The sequence below is a fragment of the Schistocerca nitens genome, chromosome 10 (genome assembly GCF_023898315.1).
Source record: "Schistocerca nitens isolate TAMUIC-IGC-003100 chromosome 10, iqSchNite1.1, whole genome shotgun sequence".
Classification (NCBI taxonomy): Eukaryota; Metazoa; Arthropoda; class Insecta; order Orthoptera; family Acrididae; genus Schistocerca; species Schistocerca nitens.
The window spans coordinates 215,173,484-215,195,811 of record NC_064623.1 but is presented as its reverse complement, the minus strand read 5'-3'; the positions used below and the strand labels follow the sequence as shown (position 1 = coordinate 215,195,811).

The window sequence follows — 22,328 nt, the reverse complement described above, 5'->3', positions numbered from 1 at the left end:
TCACCATTGACTGTAGAAGTTATTTATTTCACAATTGCAATTTCAGTCTTTGGGCCATTTTCAAGTGGTACTGCAAACATTTATGCTTCAGCACATGCCAGAGTTTAAAATCCTTCGACATGTATACAAGCCACTGTGGCGTCAACAGGTCGTATTGACCTCGATTAACACCATCTTTGGACTCTGATTGCTCTGCCGAGCCACCATGTTAGTTTTTAGTTCTGGTCTGTATCGCAAGCTGTGTAGACCTATATGACTTACTGCGAAATATATCTTTATGTGGAATTTAATGGGGATAGTTATTGCATTCAACCAATAATTGTATCGCGTTCCCATACTGGTGACCCCTAAGTTTCTACGTCTTCCGCGGTGGGTGATGTAAATCAATAGGTAATGTGCCCAACGCCATGGCTACCTCAGCCAATGCTTTGTTCGAAGATTTGGAAGCACTACAAAGATCGCCGGACATCTTCATTCCTTGGCCAACGACCGGTTCTACATTAATTCATAGTGATTCACGATCTCCAGCCATGTCAACTTCAAATTTTGTCACTCTACAATGGTTGAGTGCTACGCTACTAACACAAACAATGGACTTGGGTTTTGTGTCGCCAGACTGGGTTCACCAGCACGTGAAGTGTGAAGTGAATAATATTCAGAACTGTGTACTTACTGATCGATTGTATAATGCTCAAAGTGATCTACATTCGCACACATACTTTGACTCCCAACAGACCGCAACAACATTTTATTGTCGTGCTGTGTGCAGCACCACCATTATTGCAAAATGCACCTGGCCACTATCAACTGCAACCTGTTCCGGTTTTGCCTCATTGGCAAAATAATCAAGAATTTTAGTGCACACAATTCGCCATGCTCACTCAAGAAGAAATTAAACTTTGGTCATACAAGCTACTGCCCCCCCCCTCCCCTCCCCATTTGCAGGGGGCCCTGGTTACGGTTGCTGAGCCGCTCGCCTCTCTCACAGCACCGCTTGTGTCTGCGGTGCCGGCATTCCATGTTATGTCCAGAGTGGGTCAATTCAATTCAGTACCTGTAATCTCTAGTCCAGTTTACGGGACCCCTGCACGTATTGCGCAACCATTCATTCCTACGGTACCGGCCGTGCAAGCCGTATCGTGTTTTCACGACATGTCAAGGACAATGCAACCCACTGTTGCTATGGGCGTGCTTGCCAGTAACACACCTACGCCTACTGTGCCCCAGTCTGCTGTACGGTCTCTCCTACCACGGACCAGCCAGTTTTCCAAGGGACACCGAAGCCGCCTTCGTCTCCTCCCTCTGGTCATCTGCCGAAGCTGCTTCCTTCATGCGAGGACAACCCTGTATCGTGGTCTGCCCTCGTGGAGCATCTTTTCGAGTAGCATCATGTGTCCGACAACAACTCTCAATTCCTGTGTCTCGTCACGCACCTCCACGATCACTTAGACTTAATTTGCGATCAACTCCTCTCGCCAACGCCTCCACCAAAGTACGAGTTCACGAAAAAAACAATCGTGGACTGACTCACCTGCTTACCACAAGAATTAATCATCAAGATCTTGTACAACGGACATCTGGGGGACCGGACTGCATCACAACTCTGGCGCCACCTTCAGTTGCTCAGGAGTGAGCGTACAGTACCGGACGTCACTCAGTGGGCGGTATGGTCCGCCAAATTGCCTACCGACCCACAGATTCACCTGCTACCACATTCCTTCGAGTCAATCGGCTCTTGTTTCTACATCACATACCAGCCGTATGCATTGCTACGACAACACCAACCAGCTCACCACTGTTCGCCACAACTGCTCCTGTTTACCTGCTGTCTGCTGGCAGAGGCACAGCTCGCCCCACATCCGCACTTTCTACACCACCTGGCAGTATTCGCTTGCTCTCTCCACTGTCCGAACATTCCAGGATCGCCCACACACCGTATGTGCCGGTATACGTGCCAGAACAAATCGACGAGGACAAGCCTCCTCCGCTGCTGCAGTCACCACCACCACCACCACCACCACCACCACCACCACATCCGGCTCATCCGTACTGCTGGTACCACAAGATTTTCGGCGATAATCCTAAGAAGTGCCGGTTACCTTGTCAGCACCAAAGCCGACCGTAGGACCTGAAAGATGCTGAGTCCTGCAGGGAACCTCACAGGTGTCCCCATACATTGCACTCCGTCCACTCGTAGCCCGGCCGAGCAGTCATTTATACGTGACCGACATTTCGTCACGGCTCGTTTTCCTAGTCGACACCGGTACTGATAAGTCTATCATACCTACATCGATGGCTCCCCCCGTCTTTTCACCGACGAGGTCACTTCTGGGAGCTGTCAACAAATCAACATTACGAACCTCAGGCTCTGTCAAAGTTACGGTGCACCTATCTCCTTCTCTGCGTTTTCCGTGGACTTTCTACATTGCCGACATTGGTGAACCAATTCTCGGTATGGATTTTTTGTCCCATTACAAACTCTCTCCGAACACGGTTCAGGGCTCGGTGCTACACCATCCCACTAACATTCAAATACTGTGCTCCCGCACTTATGCTCCGAGTTCTGTTTCTCTCGCAACATGTGAGTTAGTACACGAGTGCTCTGCCCTCACGGGCAACACTGTGACCTGCGTCACTAACCTACTTTCAGAATACAACTTGGCGGCACAACTCAGCCAGGAAAACGACGAGCTGAAACAATGAATATCACACACTTACAACGAGCTCGTCGCGGCTCGTACCTCACTGCTGAAACTGCAGTACACAGTGCCGCCACATAACCTTGTTTCTCCAGCAGACACCAGCTCGGACACTCAGCAGGTTAGACTAAAAACATTAATTGCGTGTGACGATTCGCGTCCGGTAGACACCGCACCCCCGAGGCGCTCACCACATTCAGTGCCACGTGTTTCAAACAGTGTGTCTAATGACAGTCGTGCGTGCGATACGAGCACGTCCACCGCGCAGGCAGCTGCCCCGCGTGTTGATAAACATTCCCCTTCTCTCGCGCGCCAACCACACGACTCGGCGGTCACCGCTGTTCCCTGCGTGACCCCAACACCTCTCTCGTCTGTGCCAGTTACCCGAGGCAAGACTGACAACAGACAGTCGCTGTGCATCCTGACCCGCTCCGTGCTGCACGTGCATCCGACCTCTCCAAACAAGTGCACACTGTGCTCACGTAATAGACATGTGACTTTCGAGCTGAATTTTCCCATCCGCGCTAATGGTTACACCTCGTCGTGCCCCACTCGTCCAAAAACTTCACGTCAGGATGTTACTCAGTCTCGTGTGGAGTTCTCAGTTTCTTCTGTCACTGACGGAATGACACACGAGATAATTACCACTGCCAGCCCTCCTATTAGGCACAGGGTTAGATGCCTCAACCCCATTAAATTGCACGCGGCACGGCAGCAAATTAACAAACTTTTGGAGGCAGGTATTCTACAACCGTTGGACAGCAACTGGTCTTCACCGATTCGTCCCCAAACACGACAGTTCTTTTCGAATGTGCGGTGATTACAGACGCTTAAACGCTCGTACCGTCATGGGAAATTACCCCGTGCTGAACATAAACAATTTCACTCGTATGTTATCAGGTGCCACAGTCTTCAGTGTGATGGACTGTAAAAGTGCCTATCACGACATTCCTGTTGTGCCTGAAGACATACTATTGAGAGCTATTATCATGCTGCTCGGTTTGTTCCAATACAACTTCATACCGTCCGGCCTGAAAAATGTGGCACAAACATGGCAACATTTCATCGACTCAATCTTATGACAGTTCGAGTTTTACTTTGCATATCTGGCTGACACTCATTTTCAGCAACTCGGCTGAGGAACACGAAAATCATTTATACAAGGTTCTCCAGAGCTTGAACTCCAACAGTGTCGAGGTCAACAAGAACAAATTCCAATTGCACCAGTCCTCTGTCACATTTTTGGGTTACACCATCTCCACAGATGGAATACAGCCTCCAGAATCCCGCATGCAGGTCATCACGTCACTGCCGCCTCCGGCTACTTACAAAGAACTCTGACGTTTCTTGTGTACAATAAATTACCACCATCGGCATCTGCCTTCTGCTGCCGCCATGCAGGCCCCACTGACAGACTTGTTGTTGGGCAAACAGACTTCAGGCCTTAAACCAGTTTGCTGAACTGAGCCCATGCTGTAGGCCCTCAAGGCTCTAAAAACTTCCTTACCTCATGCCATGACACTTGCCCATTCTGACCCGTTGGCCGAGTTGTTCATCACTACGGACGCCAGCGACATCGCTGTGGGGACAGTACAACAGCAACGCAAGAGCGACACAGTTTCTCCCCTTCATTTCTTCTCTAGAAAAGTGTCAACAGCTCAGAAGAGATATTCCGCTTTTGATAGGGAACTTCTGGCGGTCTACGAAGCCGTCAAACACTTTCACCCCGATGTTGGGGGCCGCTTTGTCTTCATCCTCACCGATCACAAACACTAGCAGATGCTTTCTGCAACCGTCCCGAGGACCAACCCACTCGGCGTTTCCACCACTTTGATTTAGTCTCTCAATTCACAACACACGTCTACTACATCAAAGGTACAGAAAACATCCCCTCTGATTTTTTCTCGCGGATCAATACTGTCTCACGCATCATCGACTTATCCAACTTGGCTGCTCTCCAGGCCTCTGACAAGGAATCTCAAGCTCTCCTCACGGATCCTCAAACATCTCGTGTTTACCAAAGCCAAGTTTCCCACTGTTTTGGATGAGGTGTAGTGAAATTCTTCTACTGGCACCCTGCGGCAGTTGCTCCCGCCCACATTGCGCAGGCAAGCTTTCGACGCCTTGTGTGACCTTGCTCACCCTGGCGTCTGCGCCACTACATGGCCCGTATCCGAGCATTTCGTTTGGAAAAATATTGTACGGGTCTGCCAGAACTGAGCACGCAGCTGCGTCTCCTGGCTATGCAACAAAATCGGCCACCACACCACCCCTCCACTAGGCATGTTTGACATTCCACAAGGACGATTTCGTCATTTACATATTGACCTTATAGGTCCACTACCACCGTCGGAGGGCCACAGATATATTCTCTCCACAACCGACTGCATGTCTCATGGGGTGGAAGCTGTTCCTTTACCCAACACAACTGCTGAAACTGTGGCCAAGGGTTTCGTCTCCTCATTTATTGGCAGGTTCAGCTGCCCGACTGGCATCACCATCTGTGTGGCATCAATAGGTCATATCGACCACAATTAACATTATCTTTGGACTCTGATTGCTCTGCCGAGCCACCATGTTAGTTTTTAGTTCCATTCTGTATCACAAGCTGTGTACACATATATGACTTACTGTGAAATATATCTCTATGTGGAATTTAATGGGGATAGTTATTGCATTCGGCAACGGCCTTGCCGCAGTGGCTACACCGGTTCCCGTGAGATCACCGAAGTTAAGCGCTGTCGGGCGTGGCCGGCGCTTGGATGGGTCACCATCCTGCCGCCATGTGCTGTTGCCATTTTTCGGGGTGCACTCAGCCTCGTGATGCCAATTGAGGAGCTACTCGACCGATTAGTAGCGGCTTCGGTCAAAGAATACCGTCCTAACGGTCGGGAGTGCGGTGTGCTGACCACACGCCCCTCCTTATCCGCATCCTCCTCGGAAGATGACACGGCGGCCGGACGGTCCCGGAAGGGCCACTTGTGGCCTACAGACGGAGCTTAAAAAAAAAAAAAAGAAAAATAGTTATTGCATTCAACCGATAATCGTATCCTGTTCCCATGCCATCACAAAAAACAAGATTTTTAATCTTATAAAATCTGCTGATGTTCACATTTACCTTCAAAAGGTCTCAACAACGAGGTTAAATACTTGGCCAACCAATAAGTAGGTGCATCTACATTACTCACTATCGGTGTAAATGTCAATCATTTTAGATACCATACTTGCTTTGTCTTATTCTTAGAGGCATAAAGTTTTATCTATGACTAACACTCATTACCAACAGTGTTATCTCTGACATGCGTGTGTTTACTCCACAATGTACGGCACTTTAATTTTGCGAGCACCTTACCTCGAGAATGACTGAAAGGTTGTCAACCGTAATATCGGAACAAGGTTTAATGCCTCAAAAAGAGGTTATAAGATGAACATCAACCAAAGGAAGTCAAGGACAATGGGATGTATTCAAATTATAAGGGGTGCTCAAACAGATTCCATCTGAGGGTGTTGCTGCAACATACGTGCAACAAAGTGTGACTCTAATGAGGATATACAAGCACTGACCTACAGGCAAGGAATTAGTGTGGCATTTGTGTCCTTCTGACATGTGTGTGGTAAATGTGAAAACATCAAATATGACAACGTTCTTACCAAATGTGTCCAAACAGGACCAAGTTGCTGTAATTCTTTTCTTAGCTGTCAAAGAACAAACACCAGAGAACCGGAGAATGAAGAATGTGTATGGGACAGCATATCTGTCAAAAAGCACTATTGTGGAACGGTATGACAGCTGGTGCTGCTGCTTCGTGATAATGCGTGAGCTCAGATCACAAATATCTTAAGACGGAAGTTATGCCAACTCAAATGGGAGACACATGAGCACCAGCTCGATAGTCCTGATCTTTCCCCATGTGATTAATATGCCTTCCGTCACTTAAAAGAGGCTGTGAAGGGTCAACAATTTCTGTCGCACAATGATGTGCAGCAGGCTGTTACGGACCTCTAAACTATGTATAGTAATGCCCCCGAAGTTCAGATCTCACACATCTGGTGAGGGCAACTGCAACAGGAAAAACGCCAATACTGTATTCTTGCCTCATTTGCTGTATTCCAACTCCCCTCTGCCTGTGCAATGTTCCAACTGTGTTTTACTAAATGGGTATCTACAAGCTGGTGCATTGCTTGGATGATTGCCTCAATGCCCACAATGATTTTGCACAATTGGAATACTGGTTCTGGACAGTGTAATGGTTTTCGGACAAAAACTTTTTGATCACCCATTATAAACCACCTGATGCTGAGGGTAATGGAACACTGAAAAGAGTATATGTGTTTCTTTTTATTCTGGCAGCAAAATAACTGTACATGGCTGAAGTAGAGAGAACTGCAACCTGGCCCTAGCAAGAAAAGAAATGGTTCTGAAAAAGAGGAATTTGTTATATCGTGTATAAATTAAAGTGTCAAAAAGTAATTGTATAGATAAAAAAATCTACTTGCCAAACATTGGCAGAAGAAGACACGCAAAATAAAGAATTTTAAAAAAAGGAATGGAGAGGTTTAGAAAAAGGGGAAGAGTTTGGAAAAGTCACCTATAACACCGGGTTAGGGAAGACTTGCTGTGTGTTCTCCTGCTGCCAAATCGTGAGTACATTTTTTTACCCATCCAATTACTTTACATTGTCCAAAAGTGTTAAGATACGTTTTCCAAAAGTATCAGCCTTGAATTTAGCATTATATGGAAGTCACCCATGGACGTCTAGCTGTTCAGACTAGAAGGGAATAGAAGTTTATGCAATTTGGTGCTTCAGAAGAATGCTGAAGATTAGGTGGGCAGATCAAATAACTACTGAGGTGGTACTGAATCGAATTGAGGGGAAAAAAGAATTTTTGTGGCACAACATGGCTGAACTAAGGAATGGCTCATAGGGCACATCTTGAAGCATCACGAAATTATGAGTTTGGTAAACTATGTTTAGTAATGCCCCCGAAGTTCAGATCTCACACATCTGGTGAGGGCAACTGCAACAGTAAAAATGCCAATACTGTATTCTTGCCTCATCTGCTGTATTCCAACTCCCCTCTGCCTGTGCAATGTTCCAACTGTTTACTGTGTATTTAGTGTGATAAATCAGGAACTTGTGGTCTGCCTACTGGAACTTTGATTACGAAACACATGTTATACAACTGACTTTATTCTACTTCTCCGGAATGATCTAAGAATAATTTCTGTGTGTGATTCAGATGAATATTTTACCAAGAACTATTACCATCTGGTTCACAGACCAACTGACAATTTACATCATCGTTATCTAAGTTATTTATATTCAATAAACGTTGTTGCTTGATGTGAGCCTTACAACATTGACGGCAAGGTGATCACAGTTTTGTTTCAACAAGTGCTAAATGGATGCCACATTTCTTGAACTTTGACAGCAACAGCTAAACTAACGACAGTAACATCACCACAAGTTGACCGAGCACTTATTTTGTTTACAGGAACAGCAGCAGCACTTAAATGAACGACAACAGCAGCCGCAGTAGTCACAGATGTTCCCAGCCACACTCACATTTCAGTCATTTAACAACGTTCAACAATAATGGTAAATACCTCAAGAAAGCTTTGTGGTACTTTTCGAGGCAAGCGACATTAAATGTCTGCATCACAGACAGGTCTCTCTGCTGCCTGTGAATCCTCAATCATATTCCTTGGTTGAAAAGTTAGCCCCATTGTCTGATCTTTTAGTGTTACCATAGTCTGACATATTCTCTTTATTGTCTGAGCATTTTTCCAACAAAATACATGTGGTGGTGGCAAGGCTAGAATTCTTACAACATCAGAAGTCCAACATTGTATGTTACACAGCTTGGATTGGGAAATTTTAGGGACTGAATTGAAAATGGAACTTCACACCTGAATATGGTAAATCATAAACAGATAGTTTAATTAGTGACTTAGTGAGCCACGTAGCCTCGGATAAAGAGGTTCACATACAAGCCTTACAACAGTCTTACCACTCTCTAGCTAAAGTGCCACAAACTTCTCGTGCATTTGAAATCGCGCAAGTGTCACAACAAATGTTTTATGCAGGGTTTGACATTTTGTATGTGGCCCAGAGGCATAGTAATGTAATGCAGTGAGTTATAGTATCAGATTGTAAGATGGTAAATAATTTAGGCAGTGGTGGCCAATCTGACACATTCTCCACAATCCCAGGGTAGTACCAGGTTTTGTTCACAATGATACACTGTTTCCCAATTGCCCTGATGGTTATTTCTTGCATCGCAGGTAGGAATGTCCACATTATGAGGACAAGTGTTGTGAAGTGCTTACATAAACCTTTACATAAAGGTCACACTGTGTAATTATCCCACAGCACAGGAGGCACCAGGCAGCAAATCTAGCTGATGAAAATTTATAACATTCCCAGTGATGTGGTGCTGGTCTCACATAACATTTTGTTACAGGCTACAGTGCAAAACAGCTCTGTGACCCCCCCCCCCCCCCCTCTTTTTTTTTTACCTGTCAACCGAGACTATACTCGGTCTCCAATGCATTTTCTGATTTTGGATTTTCATTACATCATGCAGTACTACAGTACTATGTTTCCTCAGCTGGGAGGTTCCTTGTGCTGCCATTGAGAAATTTCATACACAACTCGCACAACTCTTTGAACGTGTTTTGGGGAAAACAGTTGAATTTCCAGCCTTTATTGTCTTAAAACCTACAGCAAATCCTGGATTTTGCAAAGTCAGTGCTATTCCATTAGGCATTACAGATTTTATCAGGACTCAATTGTTGTTGTTGTCTTCAGTCCTGAGACTGGTTTGATGCAGCTCTCCATGCTACTCTATCCTGTGCAAGCTTCTTCATCTCCCAGTACTTACTGCAACCTATATCCTTCTAAATCTGCTTAGTGTATTCATCTCTTGGTCTTCCTCTACGATTTTTACCCACCACGCTGCCCTCCAATGCTAAATTTGTGATCCCTTGATGCCTCAGAACATGTCCTACCAACCGGTCCCTCCTTCTTGTCAAGTTGTACCACAAACTCCTCTTCTCCCCAATTCTATTCAATACCTCCTCATTAGTTATGTGATCTACCCATCTTATCTTCAGCATTCTTCTGTAGCACCACATTTTGAAAGCTTCTATTCTCTTCTTGTCCAAACTATTTATTGTCCATGTTTCACTTCCATACATGGCTACACTCCATACAAATACTTTCAGAAACGACTTCCTGACACTTAAATCTATACTCGATGTCAACAAATTTCTCTTCTTCAGAAACGCTTTCCATACCATTGCCAGTCTATATTTTATATCCTCTCTACTTCGGCCATCATCAGTTATTTTGCTCCCCAAATAGCAAAACTCCTTTACTACTTTAAGTGTCTCATTTCCTAATCTAATTCCCTCAGCATCACCCAATTTAATTCGACTACATTCCATTATCCTCGTTTTGCTTTTGTTGATGTTCATCTTATATCCTCCTTTCAAGACACTGTCCATTCCCTTGAACTGCTCTTCCAAGTCCTTTGCTGTCTCTGACAGGATTACAATGTCATCGGCGAACCTCAAAGTTTCTATTTCTTCTCCATGGATTTTAATACATACTCCAAATTTTTCTTTTGTTTCCTTTACTGCTTGCTCAATATACAAATTGAATAACACCAGGGAGAGGCTACAACCCTGTCTTGCTCCCTTCCCAACCACTGCTTCCCTTTCATGCCCCTCGACTCTTATAACTGCCATCTGGTTTCTGTACAAATTGTAAATAACCTTTCGCTCCCTGTATTTTACCCCTGCCACCTTTAGAATTTGAAAGAGAGTATTCCAGTCAACATTGTCAAAAGCTTTCTCTAAGTCCACAAATGCTAGAAATGTAGGTTTGCCTTTCCTTAATCTATTTTCTAAGATAAGTCGTAGGGTCAGTATTGCCTCACGTGTTCCAACATTTCTGCGGAATCCAAACTGATCTTCGCCGAGGTCTACCAGTTTTTCCATTCGTCTATAAAGAATTCACGTTAGTATTTTGCAGCTGTGACTATTAAACTGATAGTTCGGTAAATTTCACATCTGTCAACACCTGCTTTCTTTGGGATTGGAATTATTATATTCTTCTTGAAGTCTGAGGGTATTTCGCCTGTCTCATACATCTTGCTCACCAGATGGTAGAGTTTTGTTTGGACTGGCTCTCCCAAGGCCGTCAGTAGTTCCAATGGAATGTTGTCTACTCCCGGGGCCTTGTTTCGACTCAGGTCTTTCAGTGCTGTGTCAAACTCTTCACGCAGTATCTTATCTCCCATTTCCTCTTCATCTACATTCTCTTCCATTTCCATAATATTGTCCTCAAGTACATCGCCCTTGTACAGACCCTCTATATACTCCTTCCACCTTTCTGCTTTCCCTTCTTTGCTTAGAACTGGGTTTCCATCTGAGCTCTTGATATTCATACAAGTGGTTCTCTTTTCTCCAAAGGTCTCTTTAATTTTCCTGTAGGCAGTACCTATCTTACCCCTAGTGAGATAAGCCTCTACATCCTTACATTTGTCCTCTAGCCATCCCTGCTAAGCCATTTTGCACTTCCTGTCGATATCATTTTTGAGACGTTTGTATTCCCTTTTGCCTGCTTCATTTAATGCATTTTTATATTTTCTCCTTTCATCAATTAAATTCAATATTTCTTCTGTTACCCAAGGACTTCTACTAGCCCTCGTCTTTTTACCTACTTGATCCTCTGCTGCCTTCACTATTTCATCCCTCAGAGGTACCCATTCTTCTTCTACTGTATTTCTTTCCCCCATTCCTGTCAATTGTTCCCTTATGCTCTCCCTGAAACTCTGTACAACCTCTGGTTTAGTCAGTTTATCCATGTCCCATCTCCTTAAATTCCCACCTTTTTGCAGTTTATTCAGTTTTAATCAACAGTTCATAACCAATAGATTGTTGTCAGAGTCCACATCTGCCCCTGGAAATGTCTTACAATTTAAAACCTTGTTCCTAAATCTCTGTCTTACCATTATATAATCTATCTGATACCTTCTAGTATCTCCAGGATTCTTCCATGTATACAACCTTCTTTTATGATTCTTGAATCAAGTGTTAGCTATGATTAAGTTATGCTCTGTGCAAAATTTTACCAGACGGCTTCCTCTTTCATTTCTCTCCCCCAATCCATATTCACCCACTATGTTTCCTTCTCTCCCTTTTCCTACTCTCGAATTCCAGTCACCCATGACTATTAAATTTTCGTCTCCCTTCACTACCTGAATAATTTCTTTTATCTCATCACACATTTCATCAATTTCTTCATCATCTGCAGAGGTAGTTGGCATATAAACTTGTTCTACTGTAGTAGGCATGGGCTTTGTGTCTATCTTGGCCACAATAATGCGTTCACTATGCTGTTGGTAGTAGCTTACCCGCACTCCTATTTTTTTTCATTATTAAACCTACTCCTGCATTACCCCTATTTGATTTTGTATTTATAACCCTGTATTCACCTGACCAGAAGTCTTGTTCCTCCTGCCACCGAACTTCACTAATTCCCACTATATCTAACTTTAACCTATCCATTTCCCTTTTTAAATTTACTAACCTACCTGCCCGATTAAGGGATCTGACATTCCACGCTCCGATCCGTAGAACGCCAGTTTTCTTTCTCCTGATAACGACGTCCTCTTGAGTAGTCCCCGCCCGGAGATCCGAATGGAGGACTATTTTACTTCCGGAATATTTTACCCAAGAGTACGTCATCATCATTTAACCATACAGTAAAGCTGCATGCCCTCGGGAAAAATTATGGCTGTAGTTTCCCCTTGCTTTCAGCCGTTCGCAGTACCAGCACAGCAAGGCTGTTTTGGTTAGTGTTGCAAGGTCGTTTTGGTTAGTGTTACAAGGCCAGATCAGTCAATCATCCAGACTGTTGCCCCTGCACCTACTAAAAATGCTGCTGCCCCTCTTCAGGAACCATACTTTTGTCTGGCCTCTCAACAGATACCCCTCCGTTGTGGTAGCACCTACGGTACGACCATCTGTATCGCTAAGGCACGCAAGCCTCCCCACCAACGGTAAGGTCCATGGTTCATGGGGTGGGACTCAATTGTATCAATTACAAAAACAACAAGTCCCCATTTCCTACAGTCATTAGGCTTCACTGTTGGTGATGGTCAGGAAACTTGGGCGTTCTGAGATGTCAAGCAAACCATTACTGATCATGCAATGATTCTGATCTCTTGCCTCATTCAGATGAAATCTTTTTCTGTACAAGTACAAGGTAACACGGTAGTGCTGTCCACCTCATTTGACCTGTGGCTTTGGACTCTGCAATGCTCTGACTGTTTACTTGTGTGATTAGTGCTTGCCTATTGGGAACTCTGATTATGAAATACTTGTGTTTGGGCTTTATTCTACTACTTGGGAATGACCTCAGGACAATTTCTATTTGTGGATAAGATTAATATTTCACCCAAAACTCTTAATGTTTGATTCATGGACCAAATGACAATTTACTGAAGTTATTTATTTTCAATATATGTTGTGCCCTGAAGTGAGGCTTACAACGGGAGGGAAGTGTGGAGGTAAAATTTTTTAAGGAAGATCAAGACTTGACTACTGTTAGACACATCAAATAGATGGAGGCTGCAGTAGTAATGTAGAGATGAAAAGGCCTGCAAAGGGTGGGCTAGCACACAGAGCTACATCACATCAGTATTTGGACCAATACCCATAAGAACAGCAACAACATGAAGCCACACAAAATGGTAATTCAGTATTGTCATTTCATTCCACAGTTCCACTCAGTAGATTGTGATCAATTTAAGAAACTTTTGAAGAGGATATAGAACAATATAACATTCACAAGTGGTGAAAGGAGCAGATTTCAAATCGGTGGCATCAATATAACATGCACGGTCGAGCACTGTAGACTGAGTACTTTGAGATAAGACTTAATCATCAGAAATAAACACATTGTTTTTCATTATTATAAACAACTTACACCTTACAGCAACGACTTAAGCCCAAAGCAACTGGCCATAGTGGTGAGTGCCAGTCTCAGTCTCAATGCATGTAATCGGGCTACTGTTCTGACACAAGTGCGACTTGTGGAATTCCATCACCCCACAGATGGCTCCAATGGCAGTTGATGAAACCAACACAGCTAAAAGAGGCCTCATCATGAGCCGTTCATGCTGGATAACACATTGAAACAATTGAACTCTGGCTTCAGAATTAGACTGGCCCATTGCTTGCAGACACTGTTTATGATACAGGAGTGCTATTGCTGCATCACCACAACTCTACATAATATATGAGGATTATTACAAAAGCAAAAAATTTTGAGATCTTAGAAATTGCACAACAATCCCCCCCCCCCTCCCCCACTGCTACTGTCAGTGGGGGAGAATCATCAGTGCCAGTACGATGCTAACAATGACCAGGAACATTTGTTTATTGTCTATTTGTCTGATTTTTAAAAATGTGACAAAAATAATGAACCAGATAAATGAGAGGTTCATACTGTAATATGGTTTCTGAACGAAAAAATTGTTTGATCAAAATGTACTGACAGATAACTGAAATATATGGAAATGTTTATCACGTTCATGGTGACCTTCAGTTGTGACTGACAAAACTAAAATCAAGAACTGAGTAAAAATTTCAACAGAAGAGACATTTCAAAATTAATGAAATGAGCTTATGCTTTCCTGAAATTTCATGATCAGTTCCTTATCCAATTGTTATGGTGAACTGGATACAGAGAAGTCTGTGTGTCAGGTGGGTTTCCTGACCTCGTGTGTCTGGATTTCTTCCTCTGGAAGCATAAGAAGCACCAGGGGTTTTTGAAATACTTTGTTACTGGTGGTGAGACTTGGGTTTCACATTCACAAACCATAGCAAAACCAAAAAAAAATCAAGACAAATTCTGAGCACCAAAAAGGTTATGGCCTTGTGAGAGTATTCTTAGGAAATCTATGGACAGACCAAGGTGGCCCCACTGCTTGGCCACCTATGTTGCCTGACCTCGTATGTCCAGATTTCTTCCTCTGAAAGCATATGAAGCACCAGGTGTTTGAAACAGCTGTGGGCGCAGATGAAGATCTCTTTGCTGGAATTGCCGTTGCTTCTGGTACCGTTGTGAACATGCCAGGAATCTTCTAACAGACACAACAGTCGATGGCCCGATGATATAATGTGTGCGTACAGGCTAATGATTGTGCATCCTAGTAGTTTCTGTGAATGCCACTACTGTAATATGCATGCTAAACTACCTTCTGCATAAATAGCCCCCAGCATCAGAAATTAATGTCAGAGACCATATATACCACAGTTAAATTTGTTTGGTTTTGATGGTCTCTATCTACGGTATTAATTTGAATGAATAGTTTTGGAACACCCAATGTATCCAGCTTCTGTGGTCTGCCTTGGAGCACAATTACAGGTTCGTTATTATGGTCCAGCACCTCTATAGGAATTGGGACAGTTTCTCTGTGAAGAATTAATCACTGTCAAGTCATACCACAGAGATACGAACAATATGGCTGTAGATGGATGTTCACAGCTGTAACTATATGTCATGATGGTATAAAAACTTGCATAAAAACTTATGTTACATATGTGCCAACATTACCTATAGCTGAGAGAGGCATGGTCTCATGTGCATGTAACAGTTACTCCCAAACTGTGTGTGTTATTTAGTACACAAATTGGTACTTGCTTTTTGTTACTCTTATATCAGAAACTAATACACTACAGAGGGCAGTGACATTCATATGGAGCAGATGCTAATCTTGTTGCAAAAATACAGATGTCACACTGTAGCTCCTGTCTTCACTGGATTGTCTTGAAGCCCATAGTGAAATACAATCAATGTTTCTTGTTCTACGTCCATAGTCTGCAAATTATGAGGTGTAACTGTGTATATCTTTTAATTAGTTGAGCATTGATTGTTGCTCATTAATGAACAAGTATGAAAGGTTGGTGTCATAAAGAAATAACTTACTAAAAAGGCAAATATTTCATGATTATGAAATCAACAGACCAATTATACTGCCAAAGCTAAATTCAATGACAAAATCAATATGATTCTAACTCATATATGCCAAAACATTATGACAACTGCCCCCCCCCCCTCCTCCTCCCACCAACATTGGATGTTGGCTTGTAGTGTAGTGTAGTGTACATGTTAAGGAAAATATTTAAGTTTAGCAGAGAGGAACGAGGTGTCATTCTAGCCATGACACGGTCCATAACTGGGGAAATTCACTAACATAAGCAGCTTTGACAAAGAGGAAATTGTTATAGCCTGATGCTTAGGAATAAGTGTCTTGGAAATAGTGATTCTGGCAGAATGTTCACATTTTGCTGCCATGAGTAACTATGGAAAGTGGCTGAACTACGGTGAAACCATGAGACGGCAACGAGGAGTTGGACATCCACACCTCATCGTAGAATATGTAGTTTCGAGTCTTCCTCACTTCTCCGACGGTACTGGTGGAAGTAAAGCTTTTAGGATGGGTCATCAGTCGTGCTTGATTAGCTCAACTGGAAGAGCACTTGCTCATGAAAGGTAAAGGTCCTGTGTTTGAATCTTGGTCCTGCACACAGTTTTAATCTGCCAGGAAGTTTCATATCAGCACATACACTCTGCTGCAGATTAAAAATTTAATTCTAGAATAGCCAGTGATCTATGGCAAACCAGATGACAAGAGTACAGTGTTGTCATGGGCACAAGTGGTTTAGAGCATACTGTTCAGCACACACTATTGAGCATGTTGATCTGCAGCATATGACCACTGCATGTTCCCATGTTGACACAATGACATCATCAATTGTGATTCCAGTAGGCTCTGGATCATCAAGTGAGGACCACGGATCAATGGACATATGTCGGCTGATCACACGAATCGTGTTTCTTGTTATATCGGATTGATGGTTGTGTCAGGTGATGGCAGTATCTGGTCAGTGGGAACATTCACCAAGGATTTTGTGATGCTTGTGGTAGTAATCGAAGGCACACACACAGCTGTGGATGATGTGAACCTCATTATGGACCAACTGCATCCTTGCAAGTGTGATGTCTTTGTCAATCGGGGTGGCATCTTTAAATAGGATAATTGTCCATGTGACACGGTCAGGAGCAAGCCACTGAACTATCACTGATGTGTTGGCACCAACTTCATTTAATCGGAATCTGGTGGGACATATCTGGGACACTATCAGGTGCAATCTTCACACTCATAAACCAACAGCTAGTAATTAATGGAACTGCACGACCTGTGTGCAGACATCTGGTGGTTCATACCTTCAGACACCTACCAATGACCTGTTGGATCCATGCCACACAAGCTTGCTGCTTACTGCATTCCAAAGGGGGAGTAATATGCTATGAAGCAGCTGGTCATAATGTACGGACTCATCTGTGTGGAGCAGAGTGTATACGTGACATCAGAAGCAACAGCTCGAAATATGTGGGAGCCCTGGTACCAGTACGAGCTCATATGATCTTTCAGGAATTGTGTGCTTCATTCCCAGGATATTATGACTGGCCTAAGAATTACATTAGATGGAGAGTAATGTTATTTTATGCAACTACCACCTGAACCATCTACAAGCTGTGTGTGCCAACACTGTTGTTGTCTGCTGCGGCTAAAGAGGAAAAGTCTTAAAACCAGTTAAATCTTTCTTTTTAATCCTCATATATTTATATTCCATAAATGTGTATTTTCCCTCTTTTAACACTTGCGCAATGTAAAAGCCAAATATTTGTGTAATATACACTATTTAATTAAAAACTCCACATAAAATACAGGAAGAAATAGCTCGCAATACTTACAATATTTTCTTCTTTAATGATGATGTGTTCATCTTCTTCACATGGTTGCTGGCTGGGTTCAGTTAATATCTGCCAGTAAGAAAACTCAATGAGACCCCAGACACACATGACCTTTTTTTTTTTTTGGGGGGGGGGGGGGGGGGGATAAATCTGCCAATTATACATTTCTGTATATAACATTTTAGTTTGTGAGTTGGCTCTTTGTCTAGAACTTCAGTTAACGCATATAAAAATGTATGAATAACTACCACCAGGATTGATATACTCAAAGAATGATTAATATTTTTCTAAATGCAAATCTCTCTTAGCTCAGTGCCTGATACTTTAAGCTATTCATCAGCACTAACTGTAGTAAGCTTATCACTTTCTTTAAACTGGGATAATTTTTAGATATAAATGAATGATCCCTCACCCTTTATAGAAGTCCTAGAATAACAGTTAATGTTCCAATATGTGGATTTCTGTCTCCCTACACCAGTTTCCTGTAATGCACACTATTGTAGTATTTAAACATTGAAGTAGGATCTGAAATTGCTGTACTTTATTTTTCATTGATTGCACACTTTTACAATGATCTGCTTCATCTGTATGTGTTTCATTTTCACATGTCATCTTAAGTACATTTTTCAACAATATTATGGAAAGGTTAGATTGCTACTAATTCTAACGATGACACATCGAGATGCTGACATGCACAACGAAAAGGCTGTTATACATTGAGTTTTTGCGAAAACCTTCTTCAGAAAGGAAAAGAAAAATACACATACACATTCACACAAGCAAGCACCCCTCACACACACACACACACACACACACACACACACGACCACTGTCTCCGGCCAGAAAGCAACAGTATCACGTTGAGCAGACGCAGCAACGCCGAGTGGGGCTCCAGAAATCATCCGTCTCAACCAAGGGTAACTACTGTCCTGAAGTCCTACAGCCAACAGTTTCTGCCCCTCTGTCCCATCACCTCCTCTCGATTCATGTCCTCTCACCCACATTATGTGCCACTCTTTGCTAATGTATCCAACAGTCTTTTCTACTCCTCTGCTCCTCTCCCTTTCTGCTCTCCACTCCTCCTTCCCTGAAAACTACCTAGAAAAGGTAGTTAGGAACTCCACTCATGGTGAAAATATATGTGACCTAATGGCAACAAACAGACCTCACCTCTTTGAGAACGCCCACATCAAAATTGGTATCAGTGACCATGACACAGTTGTGGCAACAATGATTACCAAACATATGTGTGTTAAGTAAACAGGATAAAAAGTCAGTAGTTTCATATCTCAATTAAGAACTTGAAACTTTCAGCACAAGGCGGAAGAATGTAAAGGAACTAAGGCTCAAGTTTGAAAGAATAGTTCACCATGCGCTGGATAGATATGTATCCAGTAGAACAGTTCGTAATGGTAGGGAATCTCCATGGTATACAGTCACTGTAAAGAAATTTCTAAAGAAACAGAGATTGCAGCATAATACGTGTAAAACAAAGCGTAGGACTACAGCTAGAGGGATGCTGAATGAAACGCATTTGGCTGTCAAGAGAGCAATGCGTGATGCCTTCAATGACTATCGTAGCAGAATACTGTAAAGTGATCTTTACAGAACCCAAATAAATTCTTGTTGTATGTAAAGGCTCTTAGTGGCACCAAAGTTAGTGTCCAGTCCACAGTGAATGAAACAGGACCTGAAACTGAGGGTAGAAAAGCAAAAGTTGAAATGCTTCACTCCATTTTCAAATGTTCCTTTACAAAGGAAAACCTAGGAGAATTTCCCCGATTTAATCCTCGTATCACTCGTGTGACTGGTTCTAAAATATTGGTACCAAATAGGACTAACGGGGATACTGAACATATACAGAGAAGGGCAGCACGAATGGTCACAGGTTTGTTTAATCCGTGCGAGAATGTCAAAGAGATACCGAAGGAACTGAACTGTAAGACTCCTGGAGATAGGTGTAAACTACCCCAAAAAGAAGTCTATTAACAAAGTTTCAAGAACCAGCTTTAAATGATTACTCGAGGAATATACTGCAGCCTCCTACATATTGCTCATATAGGGATCATGAGGATAAGATTAGAATAACTGCATGTGTGCAGGCATTCAAACAATCATTCTTCCTGCACTCCATATGTGAATGGAACAGGAAGAAATTCTAATAACTGGTACAAAGGGACGTACCCTCTGCGATGCACCTCATCGTGGTATGAAGAGTGTGGATGTGGATTCTGCTCACAGCCCTGATTTGACACTTCCAGATTTTCATCTTTTCACTGCTCTGAATTTGTTTACAGGTTAAAATGATTTTCTACTGAAGGTGAGGTCCTGTGTGCATTCAAACATGGGACAAAGAGCAAGACAATTACATCAAAAAATACTGTCTGATATACAGTGCCAGTTTTAACTACACATTTTCACTGCCGAACAAAAATCAAATCATTGCCAAATTATGCATTTTTTCAGTAGTACATTTTCCCATTAAAATCTGTAGTCCTTTAGATACTAATCTAAAAAGTGAGGGACTTGATGATATTTCAAATACCCAAAAATCGGGCACTGAAACAATGTAGGTTCTTTTCAAAACTGGTTTGGGGGACAGAGCAGTCCAAGATGTGGAAAAGATTTCTAATAAATTGGACCAGATCAAGATCAAAGCCTTGTCTAGGGCACAGAGGAGGACACTTCTAAGAGAACTAAGAGAAAAGGAAGCCAAAGAATGGCTTCCTAAGAACGAATAGAGGAAATTAAAGGGTCTTGAACCTAAGGTCTCCAAGAAAAGTGCCAAGTGAAGGGGGTAAACAGATCCGTACCACTTCCACAACAGTGAATAAGAGAATGAGAGAGGAGTTCCTTACTCCCACTTCCCAGGATAACTGAATCCAGCAAAAGCTGAGACAGGAAACAGGGAAACAGACTTACAGTGCTGCAGTCTCATATTTCAGGATGGTGGTAATCCACCAAGGATATCCACTTGTTAACATCACTGTGCAAGCAGGAGGAGCTATTTCAGTTTGCTCTCTTTCAATAGATTAGGGCGAGTGTAAGTCAAGTCCCCAAATTCAGGAGGTCTCTAGTCTTTGGCTATGAGGAGATGGGAACAGTAAATTGGATGAAGGAGATGATGCCCATGGGAGGAGGTGAAGCTGCTGGTCAGTACAGCGCAGGGACTCTTGGAAACCGTGAAACTGTCAATCTGGGTACTTAAAACTACTTAAGGGGACACTGTATGTGAAATTCGCTGAACCTTGACATTTTCTGTTTTCTACTTCATAATCTACTTAGGATTTTCCTGAACATTTTGGTATACAATACAGACCATTGTGAGACCTTCAAACAATATTTTGAATGTTGACGTGTGACAATCAAATTTTGCGGCTACGCATATACTGCCACAGTTGAGAAGTCATATCTTGGGAACTACACAGTCTAGAAAGCTGTGAATTGCTTTGTTTCGTGCCTTCTGCTATGTCTCTAAAGTTGGCATTACGAATAAACAAATCAGTCCTTTGTTTCTGATACAAGTTTCTCTTGAAAGTAGTGTGATTATCAGCTATTTATGTAGTATGCTAACTTCTATTGCTTTTTATATGTAAATAAAATGACTAAGTGTAAAAGTAACTTCAAGAAACACAAATTTGCAGATAACAGATAAGTGAGACCTTCATTTTCTTCTGAAGTACTTGAAAATACGTGTGCTAACAGTGAAGGAAACCACGATAATGTTTCTGAAGTGACCCCAGCCCCTAGTGCATCAAAAAAGGAAAGTAACTTTAGGAATGGATGACAGTGGTAAAAGTAATGATATTATGGCAATCAAACCTATTTACAGAGATTTGGCAAATCCTAAGCTACTAAAGAAGTGTTTACATGAGAAGATCCAGAATGTGAATGAGTCTTGCAATAATGTTGTGTGGTGCTGTGTTTGTTGGCCTTATGACTCTAAACTTAGCACTGTCTGATGCTGTAATAACTTTTAATGGTGGGAACTATGAAAGACTTACGGTTCTTGAGAAGTTAGGGGTAAGATTTGGACAGAATACAGCTAAAGGATGAGCTTCGTGTACGTGAAGCAGAGTTAGCTGCTCAGCAAATGAAGAAAGAAGCAAGAAAGAAAAGGAGGAGGCAAGCACTGGGCTGTTGTGACACTGAAGAAGACACAGACTATGGGCCAGGCCAATTCTAGTGCATATAAGATGCAGAAATGTAAGTCTGTATAAGAAATTGCAATCAAAAAAGTTTATACCCCAGTATCTCTGAACTACATTTTTGGCAATAAATGACCCATTTTCTAAGAAAGTACTGATGGTAGAGATATGAACTTTTCACAGCATGCCAAGTGTGAGATTCAACACATATGGAACTAGAATAATTAAAATATCCTGAGTTGTTTTGTTTTTATGTTCATCTATTTACAAAATTCTGTCAAAAATTGAGTGTCTGAAAAAAAGAAATGGATAACATGCCCCACAATACAATTTTAGTAATACCTCTACTTCAGTGTATCTAGAAAGGTGCATTCAATAATTATGGAAAATTGTAAGTTGATGTCTTGAAAAGTTTCCAAGATAATGGGTCACAAAATTTGATAATTTCATATTGGTGGCATAGGGCATATAATGTCCCCTTAAGGATGTTCCTCCAAAGACAGTGTTTGAGAAAGTACGGTTTCATGACCAGAATGTCTCAAGAGATACAATTGTGCGAGAATTTTACATATTACATACTCTTTTCATGTAAAATAATGTGTTCTTGAAAAGATTTCAAAACGTGAGGGACAGATTTGTCCACC

At 42.4% G+C, this 22,328-nt stretch overlaps 1 pseudogene; it reads left to right on the top strand.

The window, feature by feature from the left end:
* Window positions 1-8,199: 8,199 nt before the first annotated feature.
* The window catches only part of LOC126210411 (tubulin alpha-1 chain-like), a 300,344-nt pseudogene continuing 286,215 nt past the window's right edge, over window positions 8,200-22,328 (top strand).